Source organism: Scleropages formosus, chromosome 23 (genome assembly GCF_900964775.1).
Source record: "Scleropages formosus chromosome 23, fSclFor1.1, whole genome shotgun sequence".
Lineage (NCBI taxonomy): Eukaryota > Metazoa > Chordata > Actinopteri > Osteoglossiformes > Osteoglossidae > Scleropages > Scleropages formosus.
The window spans coordinates 17,770,889-17,787,735 of record NC_041828.1 but is presented as its reverse complement, the minus strand read 5'-3'; positions in this window follow the sequence as shown (position 1 = coordinate 17,787,735).

Below are 16,847 nucleotides of genomic sequence, written 5' to 3'. Positions count from 1 at the left end.
CATCGGAGGCTCGAGAAATTGGTGGTGGTGGTGCTGGGGGGGATACCATGGCAACCGAGTGCAATATTATACAGGGCTTTCTTTAAAATTACTGTGCCACGTATGATTGAGTTTCCCCATGCCTAAGGTAGTAACTTTGAATTGTGGGTAATGCTGACTCAGCTAGGCCAGTAGGCGATGTAGCGGTTAGGGCTGTACAGTTTGAAGGCCCCTGGTTCAGATTCTGATGCTGCTGCAGGGCCCTTGACCATCCTTCTGCTCATGTACTGAAACACTGAGAGTATTTACATGGGTAAATCTTTGTAAAGTTGATCACGTAACAGGTAACCTTTTCAGGCGAAGGGCCTCAATGATTATTGCGAACTGGTCCGAGGGCCACGAATCACATTAAAATCACAGCAGTCAACATACGGACTCTTCGTATATCTACGCTGAAAATTCTTATTTATTTTTTTGTGTTTTATTTAGGTCCATTGTGTGTTCCGACCCGTGTTTCATTGTATTATCATGCGATTCCATACAGCTAATAATATTTTTGGCTGATATGTAAACTGCAATGGACTGGTGTTGCATCCTGGGTGTACCTATCTCTCCGTCCCCACGGATTACAATGTTTTATAGTAATACTGAGAGTTAACTTCCGCTATAGATTGCAAATTTGATGCCCAGACAAGGTTTGGGAAAAAATGAAGAAGGAAGCTGTAGGATGGCCTATGCGGGCATGAGAGAACTGTCCGTGTTCCCAAAAGTTAAATACTGCATGTTATCCATTCGTCACTGTGTGGACCACCGATCCAGAGGATGTGATGGGACGGCAAACAGGGCATCGCCGCTGATTCCAGGCTCGAGGGATGCATCACTTCACGCACTGCGTCTGTCTGAATGGGGAGGGAGATGTTACAGAGCCTCTGTGTCCTAGCAACGTGGACCCCCCCCCCCACTGCTCGAGTCGACTGGGTAATTAAAGAGAAATGCCAGACCACCCCCACCCCTAACACACATGACCTCAACCCTCCAGCTCACAGTGCTGTAATTCATTCCTATTACATATCACCTCATCAGAATAATTTCATTACAGCGACGCAGGGCAATTTCTTGCAATCAATCGTACTTTGTTTACTGTGAGACTAATCCATGTCTCTTCCTCCGAGGGCTTGAAATGCTGAATGCAGCGGTGGAAAAAACTTGATTTACATGTTACAAACGAAAAAGAACAGCAGGATGTGTGAGCAGAACTGTGATTCTTGGCTGACACCCCGAGCCGCCGAGGCCTGAATGGTGTTAAGTGTACACTAACTGCCTGCCAGAGAGAGAACAGGTGCTATTTCTGAGCTGCGCTCAAAATAATGCCTCTTTTAATCCGTCGTACTGCTCAGAAATATACTGCAAAATATCCTAAATAAATATCCAAATATACACACAATGTCTGAACCGGAGAGAAAAGAGATTATTTTCACTAAATGCATTTACCGAGGTGGAAACACGTTTTTATTAAAAGGGCTGCCCACCATTTGTATCAGAAACCCCGTCGCACCACTTATTAGTTTAGGTGATGTTTTTTCCAAACAACTTGCAGTGTAATGCACACTAGAGTGATTTACCCATTCATACAGCTGTGCAACTTCTGCTGGGGTAATTCAGGGTAAGTACCTTGTCCAAGTGCCCTACAGGAGCAGATGGATTCGAACCTGTGACCTTCGGATGGACTATGCTACTGCCACCCCCCGATGGGTGTTGTCTGTCCCAAGGTCGCAGATGATGGCTGTTAATTTTCTGATTTACTTCCAGACCGCAGTGAAGGTTTATCCACCATGTTCTCACCGATGTACCAACTGCTCTTCCTTTGGAGTTCAGAAAAAGGCATCCTCCTGAACACAAGTCGTACTGTCCCCGTGCGTCGTTCCCACATACTGGGCCACGAAAAAAACCATGTTTATTATTATAAGGTTTTAATATATGAGTTAAACACAAAGGACAAAATGAATTTGTTTCTGTGGACAGATGAAATTTTCTTTTGAGATGCTACCATTGCCACTTTCTGCATTCTGAGCATTTCACCACACTGCGGGTGAGCAATATCTTTTTCTTATATATATAGGGTACCGAAAGGTAGCCCTCGGTCCTGAAATCAGTCATCGCTGTTTCCATATCTGTGTTGGAACTGATCTGCTTTGGTCAGTCCGAGGTTCTTTGGAATCTCAGTAATGAGGCACAACACACACACACAAACAGTCTGAAACCGCTTGTCCCGAGCGGGCTCACGGCGAACCGGAGCCTAACCCAGTGACACAGGGCGTAGGGCTGGAGGGGGAGGGGACACACCCCGGATGGGACGCCAGTCCAACACAAGGCACCCCAAGCAAGACTCAAACCCCAGACCCGCCACACAGCAGACCCCAGCCAAACTCAAACACAGAAATTATCTTAAAAATAAATGCTTTATTAATGGGGGGTGCGGTGGCCCAGTGGGTTGGGCCGGGTCCTGCTCTCTGGTGGGTTGGGGGTTCAAGTCCCGCTTGGGGTGCCTTGTGACGGACTGGCATCCCATCCTGGGTGTGTCCCCTCCCCCCTCCAGCCTCATGCCCTGTGTTGCCGGGTTAGGCTCTGGCTCCCCGCAACCCCGTATGGGACAAGCGGTTCAGATGATGATGATGATGACGATGATAAATGCTTTGTCATTAACATGGCTTTTTGCGGTTCTGTGAAATTGCCCTACATGTCACCCATCACTCCTTATGGACCTACATCTCAGACTGATGAATACTCTGGCCCAATGGTTTGGACAGATAAAGAAATGCATACAAGTAAGATATAATGGGGTAAAAATGAAAGACATAAATGACACCACATAGTATATCACAAGTAATTTAAAGAATTAATAATGAAATGGTAAGAAAGTAAGTATACTCCAAAAGCTATTACCTGGCATCCCTAACGGGATCTTGTCAACATAGGTCAGGTGACTGGTCAGATTTCAGATGTGTCATTCAGCAGCTATGACATGACATAGTGGAGGAATAAACTGCCAGGCTGCTGGACAGAGCGTCTTCAGGAAAGGAGACCGCATCACTCGTTCGCTTATTTCTCAGCATGCGTGTGACTGACGGATAAGGAGGAGGGCAGAGCACCATCTGCTCGAATCGGAGCCCTTGATTGGCTGTCCGCCAACTTCCTGGCCATCAAGGAGCTGATGCTGATGATCAAAAACATAAAAGCATGGTTCTTGGTGTAAGCTGTGGGCTTAGGCCACAGGTTTTGGGGACAGCAGCATTATCGAGGAAATCAACGCTTGTCGAGTACCTGCAGCAAATACCCAGTGTTATAAATTCCCTTGTTATGATCATGATTTCTATGTATTTGTGTGCTGGGGTTTGGAGGCACTCGTGATTATCAAAAGAACCGGATGAAGCACGTCACCCTTTTGCTAAAACCCTGGATTGATGAATCCTGCGGTGGCATGTCGCACCGATCATCGTGTCTTTCTCCTCGATCCTTCAAAGTTGTAATATTGATCAATGGCCGTGATTATTTGGCAACGGCCGTGTCTGGAGGTTTGTTCCATAATATGCCTTTGGAGCGCCCTGGCGGCCCACGTTGCAGTATTCATTAAAGGAAACCTTGCTGGCTGGACAAGGCGCATATTGCTTTCCATGCCTGAAGGTCCTTCTTTGGACGCTGCACAGATGGACTGTGCCCTCTAACCACGCCATCGATTCACCTGGAAATCCAGCTCCATCTAGTTTCTTCCTAAACTGGAGGCTCAGAGCATAAAAGAATAACAAAAAAAAAACAGTCTGGAGGTAAAAAATGTTATTCCATTTAACAGTAAATCGAATCAATGCTTAAAATCTGTAGCCCAAAATGACTGAAAGAATAATAAGGCAAGAAAACCATACCTCTAATCCTTAACCCTAACCCCCTAATCCCTAACTCCCAATCCTAACCCTAACCAACTAGCCATAACCCTAACCCCCTAATGCCTAACCCTAAATCCCCGACCCCTAATCCCTAACCCCCTAACCCTTAACTCCTAATCCCAAACTCTAACCCAATAACCCTCAACCCCAATTCTAACACTAACCAACAAACCCTAACCCTAACTCCTTAATCCCTAACCCTAGCACAAACCCTAACCCTTAATTCCTGACTTTAAACCCCAAAACCAACCCCCTATCCTTAACCCCTATCCTCTAAAACCAATCCAAACCCTAAAAAACTAACCGTAAACCTAACCTCAACCCCAGGGCTAACCCTTAATCCCTAACCCTAACCCCAAAACCCCCTAATTGTGAATGTCTAATCTCTAACCGTAAAGTATCACTTGGTAGAAAGAAATATTGTTACATATACATTTTACATACAGAATTTCAATGAATGTTTATTTGATTTTGGAAGATTTTTTGATTTTCTTGCTTGTGCTTATTTTGCGTATTCCTGACTGTTAATTTAATTCCTAAAGGCTAAATATTTTTCTATGCAAGGAAAAAAATAGGCAGTCGCATTGCTTTCATTCTCACTTAAAAATGCACAATAATTACAAGTGATGTTTCCCTTTAAGGCATTTGATATTTGGCTTTTAATTTCTTTTAGGAACAAAGAATTACCAGATGCCCTGACTGAATAGATGCTTGTTCTCAACAATTCATCTTCTTTCTATAGAATAATTTTAAAAGGAAACCTTGCACACAATTGCTGTCTTCATTTATCTTTGTTATGTGAAGGTCAATAAGACATTTCTTAATAACAGTCGTTTTTTTTTTTTTTTTTCTTTTCTGGCTGAAGTCATTCAGCATGTAAAAACATAGCTGGCAACCATAAAGTCTGGTATAATTACCGCAGTACAATAGCAGAATACTATGAAATGCCCCTATCAGTAGGCAATGAAAATGTCACTCATAAAGTCAGACAAAGTGTAAAATCTGTCTGTATTATTCTCTATGCAACATTACATTCAGTCAGTAACGTTTCTGCGTATTCATCATATCAAAGTGGAAACCTTCATTTTTCTCGGTGTTATGAGACCTTTTAAAATCTGAACTTTATTGTCATAAACATAAGCAATGAGCTGATTTTCATATTTGATTTTTTGGCAAAGGTGTGGGTGTGTGTATGATATTCATACATGATAGTGTAAGGTGTTTTGTGTGTGTGTGTGTGTGTGTGTGTGTGTGTGTGTGTGTGTGTGTGTGTGTGTGTGTGTGTATCCTGCTTATGCTGTGTTTATGTGTACACGTGTTCAATCTCCAGTATAGACCCCACCAATATTTTACTTGCTTAGTTGGAGTTATCATCCAAAGAGATGTATGTAGCTCACCGTTTTACACTTGCTTATCCAGAAAAGCAACCAGATGCAGTTCATTCTTTCCAGAAGAGATCTAATAGTGTATCTCCCTCTAAGACACAATAGCAGGATCCAGATCCAGATCCAGAAAGCTGTGGCACCAGTTGTGTTTGACCAACCAAAACATTCCCATGTACAGTATCTCCCCTCCTAATCTGTCATCATTGGTGTCCTATAACTGTTCAAGGCTCCGCTGATGGCCTAGAAGATGACCAAATTATCTGAGCAGTGATACCTTCAGGGCCTGATCACTACCTTTACCCCAGCACGAGCACTCCATTCTTCCAGTTCTGGCCGCTTGGTGCCACTTGGTCCCACACATTAAAGGTCCAAAATCAAAAGTCTGTAGGTTCTCGGCTGTGCCTTCAACGTAGTGTCCCTCAGAACTGCTGAATCCTTCCCAACATTCAAGAAGGTCCCGAAAACCATTTTTCAGATCCACTTCTCTCCACTTCTCTCCAGATCTTCCAACTGCTCCATAAACTTGCTTTGCATCATCTGTCTGGATTACCTGTGAGCAATATAAGCAGCTACAGTGCAAAGTCTGATGGCAAAAATGGCATTATTGGACAAACTGACTACACCTTGACAACTGCATATCTTCAGTTATTACTCTTCGTCCGTTGTGAAATGCACTTTTGTTTACTCTCAGCTTTACATCATTTTGAAGGAAGGTGTCTGCTAAATGAATTAATGTATTGTAAATGTAAAAGTTGTGAATATGCTGCTTGGATGATTAAACTGTACATCTGGCATTACTGCTGATACCACAGTTAGATTGGGTCTCAGCCCTTACATCTGCATCTAGATACATATACTTACATCGTGTCCACCCAGAGTTCTCAGGACTGGTTGATCCCACTGTGTTAAACTATACTTTCCAAACACGTAGCATTCACATACTACCCCCCACCCCCCATCCTATGCCCCGCCCCCCACAGCAATTACAGGTCCACATACAAGGCTGCCCTTCATGAGCAGTAGTGGTGTGTTTCTATAGGCAGCTGCTGGGAGGGCAGACAACACCAAGGTGGGGGGGGTGGAGAGTGCAAGGACTGACCTGACTGGGCTTCTACTGCCACCTTGTGTCCAACAGTGGAAGTGATGATAAAAATGTGCCTACACACGTGTGTACTGTAGATGACCAGTTTCTTGTGGGGCTTAACGAAGGGTTAAAAATAATTGAAGGAATAGATGAATGGAGAAAGAGAGATGATGAGGTTTGCCCAACTGACCTTTTTCATCATTGCTTCTGAAATTTGATTTTTTTTTTTTTATTTTTTACTTTCTTTTTCTGTATGAATTAAATCTGATCAGAGCCAGACCAGATCTCAGCTTGACATAGGGGCCTGGAGGGATGCTTGCCTCAGGTGCACAATCAAAGAGAGAAGGGGAGCAGTAGCGCAGGAACTGTACCGGCGGCTCAGGTGTGACGGGTCCTGTGTAAACGAAACGGGCAGGGGGCACGAGATCTTGTTATCCCAAAGCTGGTATAAATTAGAGGAAGACAGGGTTTGCCCCTGGGAGCCTGCTGGATACAGGCCAGCCACAGGCTGAAGCCTTCCTGTTGGATTGGCCCCCCCTCCCCTCCATCCCCACCAGATCCACTCCCGGCTTTTGTCGAGGCGAATCTCCGCAGATGTGGACCCGTGCTAATAACTGGTATGTTTGTGGCCAGGGAGGGGGTCCGGACGGGCAGTGAGCGGTCGCTCAGGAACACTGTCGCTGTAGAGAGGTGGGTCAACTCGGCTCCGCAGCCTCTGGGATCCTCATCCCGTTGGGCCCTGTGACTCTCAGCAAGTGCAGATCTCAGCTCCAGCGCGTGCCAAAGAAATGGCTTCCAGTGAAAATCAGATCCTCTGCGGTCAATGACCAAATTGCTTGGAATTATTTAACATTCAGCTTTTCCACTCACTTGGCAGCCACATGAAGACACAGTAAATATTGCAGGGTTCCTTCGTCACTAACTTATTTGGGATCCAGAGTTGGATCGTAACTTGAAAATGATTGCAGTTGAATGTGACGCAGAGGGGCCGGGGACTCATCGGTATGCAGCTACTCCTGTGGTGCGTGCTGGAAAAAACAGCGGTGCTGCGGTGCCCGAGTGTACTTTGAGAATCACCCGTCCGTGGGCACTTTTACGGAAAATTCCACGTCGGTTTGGAGAAAAGCATCTGCCGAATGAGTAAATGTCACGGAAGTGCCAGAAACCTGGACGATGCCACAGTGTGGGAGGCAAAAGCATGTTTTTCCACTGGAATGGAGGGGCGGATTGTCTCTTTCTCCCACTGAACTGATCACAGGCAGTCCCTCCCTCCGATGAGCCGGGATGCCTCGTGCACTTACCCACATTGAATCAGTTTTGGATGACTGCTGATATAGGAGGGTGGGGTAGCGCTACCCGTGTGGCCACATTTTAAACTCAATGTTAAACACACAGACGATTATTAACGTTATTAACCATAACAAGGGGTAATAACTTTCTGAAAATCTTGCTGGGAGAATTTTCACGTCTCCCTAGCCTGAAAAAATTAACTGCTTTCAGTACACCTTTGAATGTCTAATTAAAATGCAGGAGAACTGCGCTATTGCAAAGATCATTTTCTCAAAGTTGGCGGGCTCTGGAATTGCAATATATTACTTATTGCAGGAACATCGTGGAAAAACCAAGATACTCCTTTCAGTTACAGTGATTTTAACAAATACAGGCAAATCTCAGAGATGCTCACAGCTCGATATTATTAACGCAAGAGTGAGTCCGTGCGAGAACATTAAAGGCATTTATCACTTATTTAATAGTCTCTCGCAAAATTAAGCATTGTAAGGTTTGGAGGAAGAAATTGATAACAGCAGTGCTGAAATGTATTTTATTTTGCTTTCCATGTCCACAATAAATGAAAGTATAAAGAATCACCTCTGAATTAGTAATCGGAAATTGTTGCTCTTGAAGTCCCCCTTAGCGACTCATGATAAAGTAGGAAGCTGCACACTTTCCCTGCCTTTATGGACTGTATGTCCTGCATTTGTCTGTTTCCATACTTTAAAGCTGCAGAAAAGATGTTTAAAGCCCATCAAGAGGTCTAGGAATCTATAACACACAGCTCTACGATACAAGCAGTGTATTACTCTCACATTGTTCGGTATTTATACATTTCATGAGTACGTTTTTGCACTGAAACTAACTGCATCAGCATCACCAGTTGAATGTAAAGCATCGAAGGTTACAATTACACTGAAAAGCTTTGCCTCCCTGCCTCTCTCTGTTTATTGCTACAAAAGCTAGTCAATAACGTTAAACCAACTTTTATGCTTTTCGACATGTCTTCCATGCAGGATGTCACAAAGAACATTTCAGCAAATCTACTGAGGCCTCTCTTAGAAAATGCTGGCAACGTACAGGGGTGGCATAGTGGCACAATGAGTAGTGCTGCTATCTTAGGGGGTGTGAGAGAACGTGGGTTTGATCCCTGCTCAGTGTGTGTGGAGCTTGCATACTCTACCTATGTCTGTGGGGGTTTCCTGTGGGTGCTCTGGTTTCCTCCCACAGTCCAAAGACATGCTCTTCAGGTTCACCCATAGTGTGTGAGTGACAGAAAGTGTGTTCCACTGATGTATGCACGAGTGACCCATTGTAAGTAGGGTATCTAACAGTGTAAGTCACCGTGGTGGATAAGGTGTGGGCTGATAACACTACATAGAGTTCATTGGAAGTTGCTTTGGAGAGAAGTGTCTGCTAAATAAATTAACATATATGTTTATTCCAAAATGATGGGTTAACGTCCTCCTTCATACATTCAGACATGGGTTAAAATCAGGTGGCATCAAGGGAGAGATCATCTGAAATTATTCCAAATGCCGAATTTTATTTTATTATTTTCTGTGCATGTGTAGCTCATCAGTTTTTTACACATATCAATATCAGCGGGCCAAGTGGCCACAGTTCACATGAAACTTTGAAAAGCTCAGTGGAATCAAGTGAAATCAGCTTTTGGGAGATTTCATTTTACCCCACAATGACTGTGCTCAGAGACAATCTAACTGTACCGTGTACGAATTCATCACCAACAGCCGCTTACGAGTTCGCAATATTAATGCTGCAATGATAACAGTGCAGCAGGAGCTCCTGCATGAAACTCGGAAGGATTCTGCTCTGTCCGATAGAAAACGTGAAAACAGAGAAGTAATGATATTGAAATATATTCCCAAATACAAGATCAGGAGTTGGAAACATCTATGAAATTACCAGGTTAGGATTAAACAGCCTGTTTCAGCAGAAGTCCAGAGCTGAATTTTACAGTGGTAAACTGAAGGTAATTTCTATGACGGAAACACTGCAGCGTCACACCGGGACTCAAGGAATTGACAGACTCATCAGACCTGATCAGACAGCCAGACTGTATTCTGTCTCACATCACTGAAGGGCTGAAACACACATGACTCCTGGCAACTGTGTAAAACCTTAGGCAACGTGTAGGACACGCATTTATTGATCAGGGTCCCGTTCCCTCTTCCTAGAAGCAGATTTACTTCTTGCAGCCGCACAGTATTTATTGTTGTGCTGTCCTGTGCATTCAGACATGGGTTCAAATCCAGTTCTGTCTGCGTGGAGTTAGCATGTTCTCTTCGTGTTGGTTTGGGTTCATATATGAGTATGAGTGTGTGGTCAAGCTGCGGTGGACTGGTCTCCCGTTCATGGTGCACCCTGTGATTCAAGAGAAGGTTTGGGAGCACAGCAGCTTTGTACTGTGCAGGCAGCTATTGACGGAAAGTGATTCATATATTCTGTTCGAATTTTTAAAACATTTCCCTTTTCAGTCACTCGCGGATACACAGCAAGGAGTGGATTGATTGACCGATTGATTGATTGATTGATTAGTTTGTTCATTGTTCGTTGAAAGAGGTGAGCAGGGCAGCTGATGGGTCCGTTTACACAGAGCAACCGCATCATGTCCTCTGAATTTGTATTCCACTTTTCTCCCTGAGGGGTGCAGTGGTGCAGTGGGTTTGGCTGGGTCTTGCTCTCCGGCGGGTCTGGGGTTTGAGTCCATCTTGGGGTGCCTTGTGATGGACTGGCGTTCCGTCCTGGGTGTTTCCCTCCCCCTTCAGCCTTGTGCCATGTGTTGCCAGTTTAGGCTCTGGTTTGCTGTGACCCTGCTTGGACAAGTGTGTGCTTCCCCCCCTGAGAATAAGTGCCGTTTTGTTCTTGAAACAAAAATTACTCAACTCAGTGTGTTTGATAGCGCATGGGTTCTGCCACTCCATGACTGGCACACCGCGTTTAATGTGATACACTTTTATTTTACCATCTGTACATGTTTGTCTCATTCAATTCAATTCATTCAATTCATTCAATTTTCCTTTCTAAAGACACACTTCCCATTTCTGTGCACAGTGAGTCAGCATTTCTATTGCTTTTATGCATCCTTGAATTTATATGGAATTTTTACAGGTCTCATAATGCAGAACTCTGTTACTCTTTGCGCACTTTTAGAGAGTTAATTTCATTTCAGTTTGTTTCATAGACCGCTCTTCTCACCAGAGTGAGAGTACTGAATGCTGTTACTGTAAATGATACAGTATTACAGGTACAAGAGATATAGTTAACAGTATAGTGAGACAGCTGGCAGGTGAGGAAAGGAAAACAAAAAAACTTCCTAGACGAAAAAAGGATTAAAGAAAACTTCTGGTGGTCCAAGTAGCAGTGGCTGTCCACCCCTCCTAAGCAGTGTGTCCTTTGCTGAGTTATGGTTCATTTTTTTAATTTTATTTATTTGTTTGTTTGTTTGGGTGCGGTGGCGCAGTGGGTTGGACCGCAGTCCTGCTCTCCGGTGGGTCTGGGGTTCAAGTCCCGCTTGGGGTGCCTTGCGGCGGACTGGCGTCCCGTCCTGGGTGTGTCCCCTTCCCCCTCCGGCCTTACGCCCTGTGTTGCCGGGTAGGCTCCGGTTCCCCGTGACCCCGTAAGGGACAAGCGGTTCTGAAAATGTGTGTGTGTGTGTGTGTGTGTGTGTGTGTGTTTGTTTGTTTGTTTGTTTTTCTTTACTGTGTTTTGGTGTTTTGCTCATTTTACATCCATTCATCTATTCATCTATTACCTTTAACTGTTGTATTTAGACCACCCAGAGGACTCCCATGCAACAATAAAATAAAAAAAATAAATAAATAAAATAAAGATATCCCTCTGTAATTGCAATTAAGAGTAATTAGTAATTGCAAATGTTCAAAAACAGTACACATAAGCACGCACACACGCACATTAGCTGAAACTGCTTGTCCCAAGCGGGGTCGCGGTGAACCGGAGCCTAACCCAGTGGTGCAGGGCGCAGGGCTGGAGGGGGAGAGGACACATCCCGGACAGGACACCAGTCTGTAGCAAGGCACCCCAAGTGGGACTTGAACCTCAGACCCACCGGAGAGCAGGCATGGGCCAAACCCTTTGCCACCGCATCCCCCCTCAAAAAAAGTAATGGATTTTATTTATTTTTTTTTTTATGAATTGAAATGGCCAGGCATTTCATATGGGTGACAGATATACATCCTTGTGTAGCCTCAGTAGACTGCACTCATGTTTAATGCATGAAATAAATTATTTAAAACTACATCATAGTCTTTGTTATTGTTCCACGCAGACCCTTCAATAATGGCTTTGGAGAGGGAGAGAAATGATGTGTATGTGATTTGTTGCTTGCCTAACATTCCACAAGGGATGAATCATCTATTGAAAATCAGCCATCTGTAGACACGTGACCATATACCAAGTTAAGTGTTTGTATATGTTTGTGTGCATCTGTACACAACGTTAAGATAAACATTGTTCTCTCCTGTGTTTGGTGGATTGCGGATCCATCATTTTTTGCAAACGCAATAAAGACTGGCTTTGAAATCCAACAGCGTCTCACCAAAACGGTGTCCTTGAGGTGGAATCGCAGGCCACTCACGAGCAGTTAAACGACACAAGTGGATGTAAACAAAATCTGAATCCAGAACCTTACGAACCAACACAGCATCCAATGGCAAGTCGTTGTAATCTTGAACTTGAATTGGCTAAAATCCGCATCTCCAAGAAACGTGATGATACCTCTGAGCTCCTGATAAACCCAGCTATTGATTGGTGTGTAACTAGACATAATTCATAACATAAAAAACACAGTCAGAGAGCTGGACGCAATCACGGTGACAATTTAGACACGCCAGTCTCAGCACGGACAGAAGTGGGAGACAGAACATCCCAGAGACACTCTATTTATGTGTTCGTCAAGAGTGGGCGTCAGCTTGACTCCAGTATTAAAAAATATCGATGGATCACATGCATATTTTTTTATTATTATTTAAAATGACCTGTGCATAGTTACTGTTGCATATTTACAACATGTCCCTAATTGATCATGATCCATTCATTATCTATCACCTGGATAGAGCACTATTTCATTGCAGGGTTGGTCCTGCTAAAAACAGTCGCTCGCACACACACACACACACACACACACACACACACACACACACACACATACACATACATACATACATACATACATTCTGGGCAATTTGGTCTGTTTGCACTGCAGCCTCCATTCATATTAGTCAAATTAGTGTTCCTTGTCCACTAGGTGGCGCAATTGTAGGACAAAATATTCTTCCTGCATAAGTGGTGATGCAGGTGAATCATTCAGAAAACACCCGAAGGGATCATTCAGACTAGGATGAGAGCAGTGGTGCTTCCCTTTATTCATTAAATGATTCAAATGGTTACAATATCAATATACCAGCATGCAATATAACTGATAACTGTTATAACTGTGTTTACTTCTACAGCACAGAAATTATTTTATCACGAACTTGTTTTTTGAGCTCATCGAGGTGTTCATGTGGATTTTCAAGTATGAAACATGGCTGTTTTTTACTGCTTTTATTTTTTTATTTTTATTTTTTGTGGAGCTGGAGACAGCCACGCTTACTCTTTATACCCCTTACACCCCTCCGGCTCTCAAGTACTTACACGTATGGCTATGGGAGATGACAATTATAACTTCCTTGATCTCTTAAGGGTAGCATGGTGGCACAGCAAGTAGTGTTGTTGTCTCACAGCGCCTGGGTGGTGTGAGAGGACGTGGGTTTGATCCCTGCTCAGTCTGTGTGGAGTTTACATGTTTTCCCCGTGTCTGGGTGCTCTGGTTTCCTCCCACAATCCAAAGACATGCTGCTCAGGTTCCCCATAGTGTGTGAGTGACAGAGGGAGAGAGTGTGTTCTACTGATGTATGAATGAGTGATGCAGTGTAAGTCGTTGCGGTGAATAAGGTGTGTGGGTGGATGACACTACAATAGCATCTGTGGAAGTTGCTTTGGAGAAAAGCATCTGCTAAATAAAGTAATATGAACTCAGCCTACTCTGTATATGTTGACTGGGAAAAAAAAAAAAAAACTCTGTATTCCCTGCAATTTCCTCTAATGGTTAAGAGCTTCTTTGGTGAAACCCTCCAAGAACAATGTCCTGAGCCACACCCAGGAAAAGTCTAATGAAAATGAAAACATGGGCAAATGAGAGCTCAGCTCAGGCTCAAGTCATACATCTAAATGAACTGGGAGATGACAAGGCACTGGACAGCATAATGAAGTCTGGTTCTTATCACCCTTCACAGGAAGTTTCATTACCCTGCTATCATTCAGAACACAGGCACTTCCTGAAGGTGACCTTTTGGTTCCTGTAACCATGGAAATGGAGAGTGGGAGAGAGAAGGGGGGGTGGGGGGTGGTACACGAGGGACTTTACTAGGGATCAGACTATACAGCAATGACACATTGAGTGAATTTAGTACAGTAGCACAATCAAATTTAGATCACATATCTGTTGAATGCCTAATATGTGGAGCATACACATGCATAGATGAATTTCTGTTGAACCTGTTACTAAGCAATCTACAGCTATGACACTGTGACTGCAACCCAAAAGAGCAAATATGAAGATCATTATGAGCAGTAGCTCTATTCATTCAAATTAACCATTCGTCCTGGTCAGGGTCACAGGGGTCCAGAGCCTATCTTGGATTAAATCACCAGGTGGAAGGCTAGGGGAGGTACATCCTGGATGGAACGTTTACATTTTGTGTTATTCACATTTATTTATTTAGCAGACACTTTTCTCCAAAGCAGCTTCCAATGAACTCCATGTAGTGTTATGAGCCCACACACCTTATTTAGCGTGGTGACTTACACTGCTAGATACACTACTTACACTGGGTGGACTGTGGGAGGAAACCAGAGCACCTGGCAGAAACCCATACAGAAATGAGGACAACATGCAAACTCCACACAGACCGAGCAGGGATCGAATCCACATCCTCTCGCACCGCACAGGCGCTACGAGACAGCAGCGCGACTCGCCGTGCCACCTTGCTGCCCGCAATCCACTCGAAACCAGGGTAAATCGATGTTAACGACAAACTTATCGCACATCACAATAAATTATTATGTAACGGAGGAAATCTAACTTATAAAATACCAAATATTCATTTTAAATAGCACATCACTGCAGCAGTAACGATAAGCCGGTGAAATCATCCCGTTCTTTCTTCTCACAATTTGTTTCAGAAAGCCTAACAATGTTCCTAAGGCAAAAAAAATCAAGGACGCTACACTCGCCGAGCCTAAAGAGGGGTAACTGCGGCACTCAGGAACAGGTTTTCTGAAAGGCAAAACCTTGTTTGAAACACATGGGTCCAGATGTGATGAGAAAACAAGGTCGAAATGATACCTGACGCCCGCAGACTGACCCACCGCTCTCCTCTTACTGTTGTTTGGGGGAACAGCTTGTGCTGTTTCCTTGACAACCACTCTGAAATATGATAATTATTTCTCGTTAATCGTGTAAGCCCATGTGCTGGAGAGAGACCACCTCTAGAATCTAGTAATGGATTTTTTTTCTAAATATTAAACACTGACTGCACCTTTTTTTCTGCACTGACAGAAGTTAAAATTACAGGATTTCCCACTTCAGCTACCATGCATTCCATCTGAAAGTACACCATTAGTGGGAAAATGTGCTAATACTTAAGAGATTAAAAGAGAAAAATGGGGAAATCGTGAAATATAATGCAGTCTATGATGGTGGACTGGCATAAGAATATGTAACACATATAGCAGGAGGAAACACAAATGTCAAAAAAAACATCAGGAACCATCAGTAAGTGGATCTACACCAGAATGGAAACAGCAAAGAAAAAGATTTTCTTTCAGATTTTTGGATTTGTCATCCTTTCTACAAAGAGAAAGAATCGGAAACCATTAGCTTGGGCCTTTGTCTACATCACAAATAGAATTTTAGTAATTATTATCATTTCTCCAAAAGTAGCTTCTAATGTTCCATTTGTATACTGTACTACTTATGGTTTACCCATTAACACTGGCAGGTAACTTTTACTGTAGTAATTCAAGGTGAAGGCTTACACTACAAAAGCAAGAGCAGGATTCGGTCCCGGGTCCTTCAAGCGGAAGGCAACGGCTCTAACCGCTACGCCACCGCCTGGCACATACCAAATATATCCTACAAACTGCATTTCTCTCATAAGGGACCTGTGCAAAATGCAAAAGAGAAAAACTATATAATCCTTATAATATAATTTTACAATTTCCTATACTCCTCACCTTAATCTTAAACATATATTACGAAGGATTTGCAGTGACATGCTGTCTGGTTTGAAACGCTCAACAAATTATGACATGGCTTTTAGTGCTTAAATACCCATTAAGGATGGGACAGCAATCACAGATGCACATATTATGGTACTCTTAGTTATTATTTACCCTCATTTAACTGATCAATTATTAATTTTTATATTTATTTGCTCAGCAGATGCTTTTCTTCAAAGTGACTTCCAATGAACTCTATGTAGTGTTATTAGCCCACACACCTTATTCGCCGCAGTGTCAGGGTCACAATGGTTCGGAGCCAATCCCAAAGTTGCTGGACACCAGGCTAAGAGGGGTAAACCCTAGGCAGGATGCTACTTCACCACAGCGTAGCCACACACAAACACAAACAATTCAGAATCATTGATTAACCTGAAATACATGTCTTTGGAGTGTGGGAGGAAACCAGAGCACCCGGAGGAAACCCACGCAGACACGGGCAAAACATGCAAACTCACACAGGCTGAGTAGGGATCGGAGCCCTGTCTTTTCGCACCACCCAGGCGCTATGAGACAGCAGCGCGACTCACTGTGCCGCTGTGCCACCCATTTGCATCAAGAAAGATGGAAGTCATAACAGGCATTAATCCACTGGTTTACACCATATCAGGTCTTAAATGAACAATGCTAAAAAACTGCAGATTCAACATGATTGTCTGTATGAAAAGGACAGGGACAACCATGTGCGAAATGGCTCGTCATCTTACTGCTATAGGGGCCTAATTCAAATACCCGCTTTTACTGTAGTACCTGTGATCATGGTGCATACTCTGAACTGACACAGCAAAAATTACCCAGCTGTATATAAGGGTAAATTGTAGGCAA